Here is a 12,336-nt window from a genome sequence, read left to right as displayed (position 1 = left end):
AGCGATGCGTTCGCTTGTAACCAGGGTAAACATCGGGTTACTAAGCGCAGGGCCGCGCTTAGTAACCCAATGTTTACCCTGGTTACCAGCGTAAATGTAAAAAAAAAAAAAACAGTACATACTTACATTCCGGTGTCCGTCAGGTCCCTTGCCGTCTGCTTCCCGCACTGTGACTGCCGGCCGTAAAGTGAAAGCACAGCGGTGACGTCACCGCTGTGCTGTGCTTTCACTTTATGGCAGTCAGTGAGTGCGGGAAGCAGACAGCAAGGGACAGACACCGGAATGTAAGTATGTACTGTTTGTTTGTTTTTACGCTGGTAACCAGGGTAAACATCGGGTTACTAAGCGCAGTCCTGCGCTTAGTAACCCGATGTTTACCCTGGTTACCCGGGGACCTCGGCATCGTTGGTCGCTGGAGAGCTGTCTGTGTGACAGCTCCCCAGCGACCACACTACGATTTACCTACGATCACGGCCAGGTCGTATCGCTGGTCGTGATCGTAGGTAAATCGTATAGTGTGACGGTACCCTTAGCCAATAAATAAATCTGGAGGTTCTGAGATAACTGGCACCAGACTTCTGGAAATTGGTTGTGTTTGTTAACTTTATTAAAGGGAATCTGTCAGGAGGTTTTTGCTATATAATCTGAGAGCAGCATGTAGGGACTGAGATTCTGATTCCAGTGATGTATCATTTGCTGTCATTTTGATAGAATCAGTTTTCTCTGCTGGAGATCTAGCGGAGCTCTGAATGCTGAGCAGTGTATAATCCCGACCACACCACTGATTGGCCACTTTCTGTGTACATTGTATCAGTTCTGGGGGCGGGGTTGGACTAGGAGGCACAAGACACCTGGTCCTGAAGTGATAATCTCCTGCTGATAAAACACTGGCCTAATAAGTGACACATCGTTGGAATTGGGCTCTCGTCCACTACATCAGATTACATAGCAAAATCCTTATAGGATTTTAAGCCTCTGAGCTTGGATTGATTTTGTGGTATTAACCCTTTAAATGACAAAATTGCTGTGGTGTGGCTTCTCAGTCCCTGTATGTGATTGCGAAGCTTGGCGTGCTCATGTGCTTTGCCGCGTAACAATATGAATATTGTTTTCCAGCCAACAGAAGACATATGTTATAATGAATGAGACTCGTTACCGCGCTGCCAGAACCAATGAAAAATAGATGCATGAAAACAGCAAGACCACAACAGTAATCCTTTTAATTGCTTGGAAATACGTGCAGGATGATATAAAATGTAATTGGTTTTAAAGGCAACTTCATCTAAAAATTACCTAGGAAATTTAAAATCTGTCTGTGGGGCCAAATCAGTAGCAGTGGGGCCGAGGGACCTTTCCAGCTCCGCATTAGACCCCTAGTACGGAGAGGTATTATACAATGCACCTGCCGGACTGCTGTCTGAGGCCAGATCTGATTAATAACACAACACTTGCCAATTTTTTTTGACGGGTTGTTGAGAAAATATGAAAAGGAAGATTTTCCTGAAATCACCGACCAACAGCCAGCCATCATGAATAACCGTGCGCTCGGGCAGTTTTTATTTTATCCGAAGTCATTTCTCTAACTTCACCCCGTTCCTTCTTTCCTTGCATCCACGCAGAAATGTACTTTTGGTGGAGGCCAGTAGTAATGACTTCCCACAGTGCACAACAATCAAAGAATGATGTTCCACAGATACATCCGCACCGCCCATGCACACACTATGATGTCCCCATAGTACCCTCCTTACAGTATGATGTCTCTCACCATGAATTCCCCCATCTCCACACACAGTAAGATGACCCCAGTGTCCACCCTACACAGTACATTCCCCACTGAACTCCTTGTGTTTCCTCCCTCCACTAACCTACCTATGCCTGATATTGCCATTTCTGTGTGTGGTTCTACCATAAAGGTACCGTTACACTAAACGATTTACCAACGATCACGACCAGCGATACGACCTGGCCGTGATCGTTGGTAAGTCGTTGTGTGGTCGCTGGAGAGCTGTCACACAGACAGAGCACAGCGGTGACGTCACCGCTGTGCTTTACGGCCGGCGCTCACAGTCAGTGCGGGAAGCTGACGGCGAGGGACGTGACAGACACAGGAATGTAAGTATGTAGTGTTTTTTTTTTTTTTTTTTTACATTTACAATGGTAACCAGGGTAAATATCGGGTTACTAAGCGCGGCCCTGCGCTTAGTAACCCGATGTTTACCCTGGTTACCAGTGAACACATCTCTGGATCGGGGTCACACACGCCGATCCAGCGATGTCAGCGGGAGATCCAGCGACGAAATAAAGTTCTGGCCTTCTGGCCCGACCAGCGATGTCACAGCAGGATCCAGATCGCTGCTGCGTGTCAAACACAACGAGATCGCTATCTAGGATGCTGCAACGTCACGGATCACTATCGTTCTCGTTGTAAAGTTGCTCAGTGTGAAGGTACCTTTACTCCCCGGCAACACGCCCGCTGTCTTGAGGGTCACTCTTGATTTAGATCTTTCCTTCACTCCTACATCTGATCACTCCCTCACTCCTATCGCCTACACCTCAAAAACATTTCTAGAATTGTACCATTTCTTACCTTTGACTCTGCAAAAACTCTTACTGTAGCTTTATTTATTCTCAACAGGATTATTGTAACTCTCTACTAATCGGTCTCCCTCTTACTAAACTTTCCCCTCTCCAATCTGTCCCGAATGCTGCCGCCAGGATCATAATCCTCACCAACCGTTACACCGATGCATCTACCCTGTGCCTGTCGAAATTCACAGAGAAGATAAAATACCCTTGGGGATATATTTACAAATTCACAGAAAAAAATCCCCAAAATTCAAAAAATAAAAATTAACCTTTATTAATACAATTTAATAAAACGACCACATATGTGCACCACTTAAACCATCACCACAATAGCAGAATAGCAGCATACTATAGGAAAGGCCCAGGTGGTGCCAGGCCCTACACTCCACTAAAAGCATCCTACCTATCAGCGGAGGTTGGCACCCTATCACCTGCGCATTGGCGCCCCCGCTCCTCGTCGACTCTCCCTGCTACCCCTGTTGGGCCCTGTTAGGATGGGGAATAGAAAGATAAATCATACATACAGTGCCCCACTGAGAGTGTCTCGAGTCAACATAGGTAGATTGGCAGACCTATACTCATGCCTGTCGGTTCCTTCCTGTCAGCGAGGGTTGGCACCCTCTTGTAATACGCAATTGGTGCCCCCGCTCAACGACGACTGTCCTTTAATCTGGCCCTTATTATATAGATGAGGTCCAAACAGATAGGTTAAGGTGCTATAGTGCTTTAAAGTGTCAGAAAGTATATAACCATCAGTTGCTTCCACATATCAGGGGTGCCCTTAGGGTACCGTCACACTATAACATTTCGATCGCTACGACGGTACGATTCGTGACGTTCCAGCGATATCGTTACGATATCGCTGTGTCTGACACGCAGCAGCGATCAGGGATCCTGCTGAGAATCGTACGTCGTAGCAGATCGTATGGAACTTTCTTTCATCGCTGGATCTCCCGCTGTCATCGCTAGATCGGTGTGTGTGACACCGATCTAGCGATCTAGCGATGCGATCCAGCGATGCGTTCGCTTGTAACCAGGGTAAACATCGGGTAACTAAGCGCAGGACCGCGCTTAGTTACCCGATGTTTACCCTGGTTACAAGCGTTAAACTAAAAAAAAACAAACAGCACATACTTACATTCTGGTGTCCGTCAGGTCCCTTGCCGTCTCTGCTTCCCGCACTGTGACTGCCGGCCGTAAAGTGAAAGCAGAGCACAGCGGCTGTGCTTTCACTTTCACTTTACGGCCAGCAGTCACTGAGTGCGGGAAGCAGACGGCAAGGGACGTGACGGACACCAGATGTAAGTATGTGCTGTTTGTTTTTTTTTAGTTTAACTCTTGTAACCAGGGTAAACATCGGGTAACTAAGCGCGGTCCTGCGCTTAGTTACCCGATGTTTACCCTGGTTACCCAGGGACCTCGGCATCCTTGGTCGCTGGAGAGCTGTCTGTGTGACAGCTCCCCAGCGACCACACTACGATTTACCTACGATCACGGCCAGGTCATATCGCTGGTCGTGATCGTAGGTAAATCGTATAGTGTGACGGTACCCTTAGGGTACTGTATTTACACATAAAAGGATCCCTTACTGTGATAATCATTCATACTTCATATAACCGTCAGATAACATGCCACATGATTTTTAGATGAGTATGTTCATAAGGACAGATGAAAGAACCAATATCTCAATAAAGACCCTATGTCCACATCAGGACCAATAACAAATATCAATATAACAGTTCATGCCATCAATGAGTATTGAACAAGTACACCCCCTTTTTTTGGATATGTGAAAACATCAAGTCATAATCCTACTCAATGTCACTACAATGCATCCCTTTAGAACTCACAATGCATTCCTTTGTAACTCAACGCGTTTCCCCTCTTCCAATTATAAGAGGTTCATCAGGAGTGAAATAGATATCAAAAGGGTTACTTAGCTTAGTCAGATTTGGCGTATATAAGCGATACAGTCCGCAGTACCACCGGGCCAATCCCCTATCGATATGGTGCTTCCTGTCATTGCACTGCTTACTCATTCACTCCAGAGTTTAATATAAACTTATAACTCTCACCCACAAAGCGCTCCACGTTTTAGCACCACCCTACATCTTCTCCCTCATCCATCTTCCAACCGACCCGTGCCCTTCATTCTGCTAATGACCTAAGATTGAGAGGAAGACTGAGGTATCATTCATGCGATGCTGATATCTAAATATCTGTAAAATTAAAACGTCTTTCTCTGTGTCTTTGGTCGTCCTTTTGACCGGTATCTGTGCAGCAGCTGTTTTATGTGCTCGTTATGTGTTGCCATTCAGCAACCTAACCAGGTGAGTGTATCTCCCCATTCCCTGACACCCCATTGTCATCGGATAAGACCCTATTGCGCTTCTTCTTTCCCAGTTTCTTTCTTTCGTAATGACCTAAGATTAACTTCCTCAATAATCTGAACCTCCCACTCGCGCCTGCAAGACTTCTCACGTTCCTGCCCCAATTCTTTGGAATGCACTACCCAGGACAATTCTATTAGTTCCCAATACCCACAGTTTTAAGCGTGGCCTAAAAATGCATTTCTATAGACTGGCCTATCACCTCACCTCACCATCATTTGGTCGATAAGAATATCTTCACCCTCTTATCATTTGTTCTCACATTCTTTTTGCATTTAATATCTCTCTGTACCTGTACTGTACACATACTGGCTGGTGAACAGTTCGTGCAGCATTACGTGAACACCTGATTTTATTATATTATGGCTGGTCTGTACACTACAAACACCTTTTAACATTTTACCTTTTGCATCTCGCCTATTTCCTCATATATTGTAAGCTTTCGAGCAGGGCCCTCATTCCTTTGGTATCTGAGTTATGTGTTTATTCTATAATGTCTTTGTACATGTCCCCTCTGAATTGTACAGTGCTGCGGTATATGTTGGCGCTATAGAAATAAACATTATTATAATTCCTCCATCTTCATACACATTAAGATGACTTCAGTATCCACCCTACACAGTATGATGTCCCCACAGTGCCCTCCATACAGTATGATGCCTCTCACCATGGATTCAACCACAGCTCTCCATGCACAGTAAGATGACCTCAGTATCCACCCTACACAGTATGATGTCCCCACACTTCCATACTATTTGACAGTGTTCTGCCTGTCTGCTGAGCTGGTGTGTGCTGCCAGTCAAGTGGCCTGAGAAAATAACATGGCTGAAAGGTCCTGCAGTCTCAACCCAGACTAAACCATGGAGAAGGAACCTGCCTGTTCCCTGCTCCACCATTGTACTTGGCTGAATCAGCAGTTGAAGTAAAGACATACGGTACTCCCACCTCCCAGAGCAGCTCCCTAAATACGGTACAGTCCTGCAGGATCCAGAAAGGCTGAGAAGTAGGAATAGCCATGTCAGCCACATGGCTATTAAGCAGGCATGGTGTTGCTCGCTGCTTTTTAATCAGATTTTTAAAATCATACTTTTAGTTGGAGGATACTTTGAGGCAAGTACATTTTTCATTGCCATTAGTGATGATGTTCTGTAGCCTCAAGCTGATGCAAATCTACAACCCCCAGCATGGTATGACAGTCACAGGCAACAGATGCAGTCAACCATTATAGTGGCCTCATGGTTTTCCCTCAGATTTCTGCACATACAAGGTCACATTAATCAACTATTTTCCCTGAGACTTTACTATTGTTGTTGCATCAAGGGTCTCAGGATAGAAAGCCGGTCAGAACCCTGATCAGGATGGCACCAGCATTACACCTGTCTGAATGTGACCTAAATTTGATTACTAACGCCCCAGGTGCCACATAGTATGACTAATTGTAGATGAAGCTGAAAATCTCTAAATCCACACTAGTATACCAACAGCCGCCATCAATAGTGCCAGCCCACATGCATAATACATCGGCTGGGCAGTACTCGCTGCTGTAGTAATCAGATTTTTTTTTTTCTAATGGATGCATGCAGTTAGAGGATAATGCACATTAATTATTGGTAACAGAGTCTAAAACCGTCGTCTCAAGCTATTGCAAATCTACAACCCGTCTATCAAGAGAATGCTGGGAGTTGTAGTTTTGGCACAGTTGCTGATTTATAGGGTGGAAATCGCTGTGATGACTCCTAACATGTCCAGTATTTCTGTCCATTATGTATAATCCTAACTAGTGCTCGGATAAGGCATTATCATGCTTGGGTGCTAACAGTGACTTCGACGTGCTCTAATAATATGTTTGGGTCCCCAAGGCTGCACGTCTCAAAGCTGTTCGACAGCCACAACACATGCAGGGATTGCCTGTTTGTGTTGTCTCATGATCCTGCCTTCAGGAGCACACTGCTCTCCCGCCATCGGGAGCACACTGCTCTCCCGCCATCGGGAGCACACTGCTCTCCCGCCATCGGGAGCACACTGCTCTCCCGCCATCGGGAGCACACTGCTCTCCCGCCATCGGGAGCACACTGCTCTCCCGCCTTCGGGAGCACACTGCTCTCCCGCCTTCGGGAGCCCACTGCTCTCCCGCCTTCGGGAGCCCACTGCTCTCCCGCCTTCGGGAGCCCACTGCTCTCCCGCCTTCGGGAGCCCACTGCTCTCCCGCCTTCGGGAGCCCACTGCTCTCCCGCCTTCGGGAGCCCACTGCTCTCCCGCCTTCGGGAGCCCACTGCTCTCCTTATGATTGACAGTTAATGACGATGACATGGCTAAGTCGCCGGGCCAAAGTGTGTGTTCTCCCATGCTGTAAGCCTAGGTAGGTTTGCCTCTGTAACATCGGTGGGGCACAGAGGCAGTAATTCCTTGCAAGTGTGTTCTCCTTGCCTGGGGAACCTGCCACCACTGATAAACTGCAGAAGTGGCCTGTAACCTAGGCAACAAACTATGAACTATAGACTTAAGAATCCCTCCATTCTTGAGGACACAGAGGGTTTTGCAAAGTTATTGTTGCTTTAGTTGCAGGAGAAAGCCCTTCTAATCAGTGACTAGGACCCAGCTAGACTGCGATGGTGGGGGAGAGGGGGCCATGGACAACTCTTGTAGGGATTTGAGTGCCTGAGTCAGATCAGGTTACTTAGCAATTATCTTTACACCTCATATTAAGTCATGTTCTTCATCACATCCTCATGTAGAGATGCTCCTGACTCATTAGGACATGGAAACGCATTGCGTGCAACATCAGGTCGCCAACGGATTAACAGATAATTGAAGGGCCAATGTGACGAGGTGCTGCGATAGTCACTGCTGCGATCCGGTGTGAGGCGCCATTAGTAACTTGTCAAGTATGTCGTCCTAATCTCATGATGGCCGCAGCAATTTGTTCCTTTGGTGCAGCACATTTGTTGGGACTTGTTGCATTTGATAACATCTATTACATGCCCGGCGAGCTCTTCTTCTGCGTGCTAAGCAGAAGTTGGACTGTTTTTCTTGTAGAGTGGGGAATGGGGCTCAATTTACAAAAAATAATATATATAATCTGCACGGAGTTATACGTCATTCAGGGTTTGTGGAAGGCTTGGTAACGACCACTTGGGGTACTATATTGCGGTTTACTTTAGTTTTGACCTATTTCTGTTACCCAAAAAAATTCTGTCTTTTTTCTGCAGCACAATTGCCTTTGCAGTGGAGGATATAACCTGTACACAGGGTATATGCACTTCCAGTGGTCAGGCCATGTTGGGGGTTGTAGTGTCTGTCTATAGAGTACCTTTGCATTAAGCTCATGCTGGAAGTTGTAGTGTTATCAGCGATTTAAAAGGTCCAGTTATCAGTCCTGACTGACGACTCTATATAACAGATTCCTTGCATTAAACATTTTATTTTTTTTTCTCCCTGGGGAAAAAAAAATTCTGCTTCATGCATCAGAAACGAGAAAAACTTTTGCGCTTACTCGCTAAATCTGACATGTCTTCAGATCGCAGGCAGCAGTGGAATGGAAATAAAAAAACAAAAACAAAAAACCTTTTGAGATTTACACCTGACATGTATCCAGCTAATAACATCTGATTATTCACAGCTTGGTAGGAAAACGTCAGTCTGACAGTCAGATGCGAGGTGAAGTTCTCACTCCGCTCCTCGCAGCTCCCCGAGATCCGTCTGCGCAGCCAGATTTATAATATATTATTTAAAGCCGCTTGTATGTCGAGCTAGAACGTCAGGAGGTGCCGAGAGCAGCGAGACATTGTGAGAAAAAAGACAGCACGAGACCATTGGGGGTGAACCCCATCAGCACCCTGAGTGGTTGTGCTATCACATTGGATCAGGTGGCTTAGGATAGTTATTGTGCCCTATTGTTGAGAATTGAGTTTGATTTATGTGACCCCTACCGATTCCTAAAATAAAGTGGTCTGGAGATAGCAACATGTCATACACTGGCAGATCTGCCGCACTTTTTTTTTTTTGAGGGGGCATGATTACGCCACTCCAATTATTGGTAGACCTTCCAAACAACCTACAACCAAATCCAGTGGGAGCCAACAGGAAATGTTCTAGAGATCACCGTTGCAGACTGTACTTTTACTAAACCTCTGTCTCCAGGTGTATCTGGACCCTTTCCTAATCCACCATTGGCTTGCCAAGCGTAGATCAAGTTTAGGGAGATTCCCATGTACCTCCAAAGCTCAAAGGGTTTTGACATCTGCCCAGGGTTTGCTTGGTTTTGTCTTTGGGTGTAGGAAAATGTTCAATCTGACTGTAATAATTTAGCTTTCACTGTTCCTGCAAAGGTTTGAGTGTTCTTCTTGGCTGAGGGCACTGAACACGAGAAACATTATGTAATGTGGGACGGTCACTCCCTAGCTGCTCATTCTGGCAACAGTGCCGGGGACTGGATCCATCTTCTCACTGGAGGTTGGGTGTGACCAACAGATGTTCCACTTGTGTGGGAAACCAAAGGGTTGAGGATTAGGGGGCTGAAACCTCACAGCATCAGCCACAAGAACCAGGAGTATTGAGCCTGGCAAAGAATAGTCAAACGTGGCCACATCAGGAAGTGTGAGGAGTCATTTATTCCACCATACTGGTCATCCATGGCTGTCATGAAGGATAGCAATAATGAGCAATCAAGGAACATCTCTCTTAGGTTCCATGCAAGTTTTCTTTTCCAAAGCTAAAAATGTTTTGATGATGGATAATGTGGGGAATTTACACAATACGTTGGATGATGAGGTGTTTTTAGAAACTCTGATGTACAAAGTTTTCAAATGAAGAACAGGGAGGATGTCGCAGTATGAGGGTAGAGGATGAGGAGGTCGCAGCATGAGGGTAGTGAAAGGGAAGGTTTCACAGCATGGAGGGAGAGGATGAAGAGGTCTCACCGTATGGAGGGAGAGGATGAAGAGGTCTCACTGTTTGCAGATAGAGGATGAGGAGGTTACAGTATGAGGGCAGAGGATGAGGAGGTTGCAGTATGAAGGTAGAGGAAGTGAAGGTTTCACAGTATGGAGGGAGATGATGAGGAGGTCTCACAGTATGGAGGGAGAGGATGATGAGATCGCAATATGAAGGTAGAGGATAAGGATGTTCTATGTGCCATGGTGGAGAACAAGGAGATCATGCAGTACAAGGAGAGAAGTGTACAATTTACCTTATAACACTTCAGGATAATGTTTTCTTACCAACCACAGACTCTTGAATGAGTGGTGTGTTAAAAAAACAAACTATAATGATAATCTTTATATGACCACAAATAACCTACATTACTATCAATCAGCCCAAAACAGTAATCAAAAAACACAGTATACGTAATATGGCCAAGAGCATATTCATATCAAGCTGACTGAATGTGGCCCAACAGTATCTCTTGGTCATTGCTTGTAAGTCATCCTATATAACTATTGTCTGAGTCATGTCCATTCACACCTTTCTTCCTCCCACAGTCCCATTGCCTCCTGGCAGTTGCACTGTCTGTCATGTTGAGCTGAGATAATACCCTCACAATAGCGTAGTTGGGGAGGTGGCGTCTACTGGAAACAATAAAGGGTGACATCGCTGTGGATGAGAAATAATGTCCTTGGGTGGTGTGACTTTTACTAGGATGCAAAAAAAATGAGATTACAGTCACTCAGAGAAAGCATAAGTATGGAATACACAGAGTACAATCTTCTGCAGATGCTTCCAAGCCATCGGTACCTGAGGGGCTACTATGCTCCATTAGAGGACATCATTACTATAAATGGCAAATCGTGATTTAGAAGGAATTGATTTAGATTTGACATTGGAGCCAAAAAAACATCAAGCTACACCTCTGATAACCTTCAAGTATGGTGCATTAGACCTTATGTAATATTGGTTGGTCAAAGATTTGGAAACTTTATTAAGTTACTACATCATTATGGTCATTGGGTTATTAAGGTCCCAGCTATATAGGGCTCATAGGCAGCATCTGACATGAGATGTTTACAATCATGTTGGTCTTTCCCTTGTTCCCTATAACTTTTCTCCTCCAACTGTCCCCATCCATCATTCATGTTGTTGACTGCATCTCTTGAGTGGATGTGGCCACCTAAACTTCTGGGCTCCATAGCTTCCCCTTATTTCTTGTAGTTCTGCCTATTTGGTATCCTATCGATCTGCCCAAGACCCAGTTTAGGACAAAAGCAAATGGCCATGGCCTAGAGATAAAAGCTGACATTGGCATGGGCCAAACAGTCTGCCCTACCAGTGCCATGCTGACATTGACTTGACATCTCCTCAGGACAGGACTTGAGTCCTCCAAAGCATTGCTAAAAATATTTCCGTTAAAGAAACCAAATCCTACAGCTTAGAAAAAAACGACGTGTTTGCGTAATGTTATTGGACACGACTGGGGATCTGAGCTCCTTCCTTTGAACTTAAGATCATGAATATTCTGCGTTCTTTTATCAAGGATTGGCATTCTGGACATATTCATGTGCAAAAAAGATGTCCTGCTATGTTAAAGGGCAAAATATCTCTATGAAGAAGTTAATAAAATAAAGGATGGGGAAGGCTGCCAACTTCTGAAAAATGGGGTCACCAAGAAGTCATCTGGCTGGGGTTCTGTGGAGGCTTCATGTGTTTGTACAAATAAGAAAAACACACAACGATCTAAGCTAAATTATGTCTTTCCTGTTGGATCACTGGGGCTGAAACTAAGGGTTTACCTTCTACAGAGACAGCAGCTACATGGAAAGGAGAGCATCTTGGGTTGGATCGATCCACCTTCACCAAGAATGGTGGTTAACCAGATGAGGCTACAGCTGAGAACATGGGAATGGGACTTGTCTGAGGGTCCTACTATTACTTTGCTCAATGATGGGTCCATAAACATGCACTGGGTCTCTCCTCTATGGAAGTGGTATACGAGTAAACAACATTCTTCCAAGCAATAAATGTAATATTTTGGGGTACCTGTAGATGGGTGGATAGATGATGTAAAAAGATGAGAAATGTCTGCATAGCTTAATGTCAGTGTAGCTTCTCATCTTGAAAAATAACCATGAGAACTATCGTTTTTTCAAAGATCTTGATCTCACTGATGTTTGCTTTTTGTTCCATCTCTTTGTATGTTTAAAAATATTAACGTGAAAAATAATCCTCTAAATAAGGATCTGCTGGTGATCAACTCATTTTTTGGTAGATGAAAGCCGCAAATTTTTCCTGCAGCAGCCACTACAGGGGAAATGTAGTATTACATGATGGCGCTATCCGAATGAATAGCTGACCATATAAAACATGATTAATCCAAGTCCTCCAGAAACGAAGGCTCATGTTTTAGCTTCTACTAATTAGGCCATAT

The 12,336-nt window shown here is 45.0% G+C and overlaps 1 protein-coding gene across 1 annotated transcript in view; it reads left to right on the top strand.

Annotated features, from left to right (window-relative positions):
- Positions 1–12,336, top strand: part of FRMD6 (FERM domain containing 6) — a 60,125-nt gene that overhangs the window by 25,602 nt on the left and 22,187 nt on the right. The window lies entirely within an intron of this gene.

The sequence above is a fragment of the Ranitomeya imitator genome, chromosome 1 (genome assembly GCF_032444005.1).
Source record: "Ranitomeya imitator isolate aRanImi1 chromosome 1, aRanImi1.pri, whole genome shotgun sequence".
Classification (NCBI taxonomy): domain Eukaryota; kingdom Metazoa; phylum Chordata; class Amphibia; order Anura; family Dendrobatidae; genus Ranitomeya; species Ranitomeya imitator.
The sequence above is the reverse complement of the archived record's forward strand: the minus strand, read 5'-3'. Positions and strand labels throughout refer to the sequence as shown.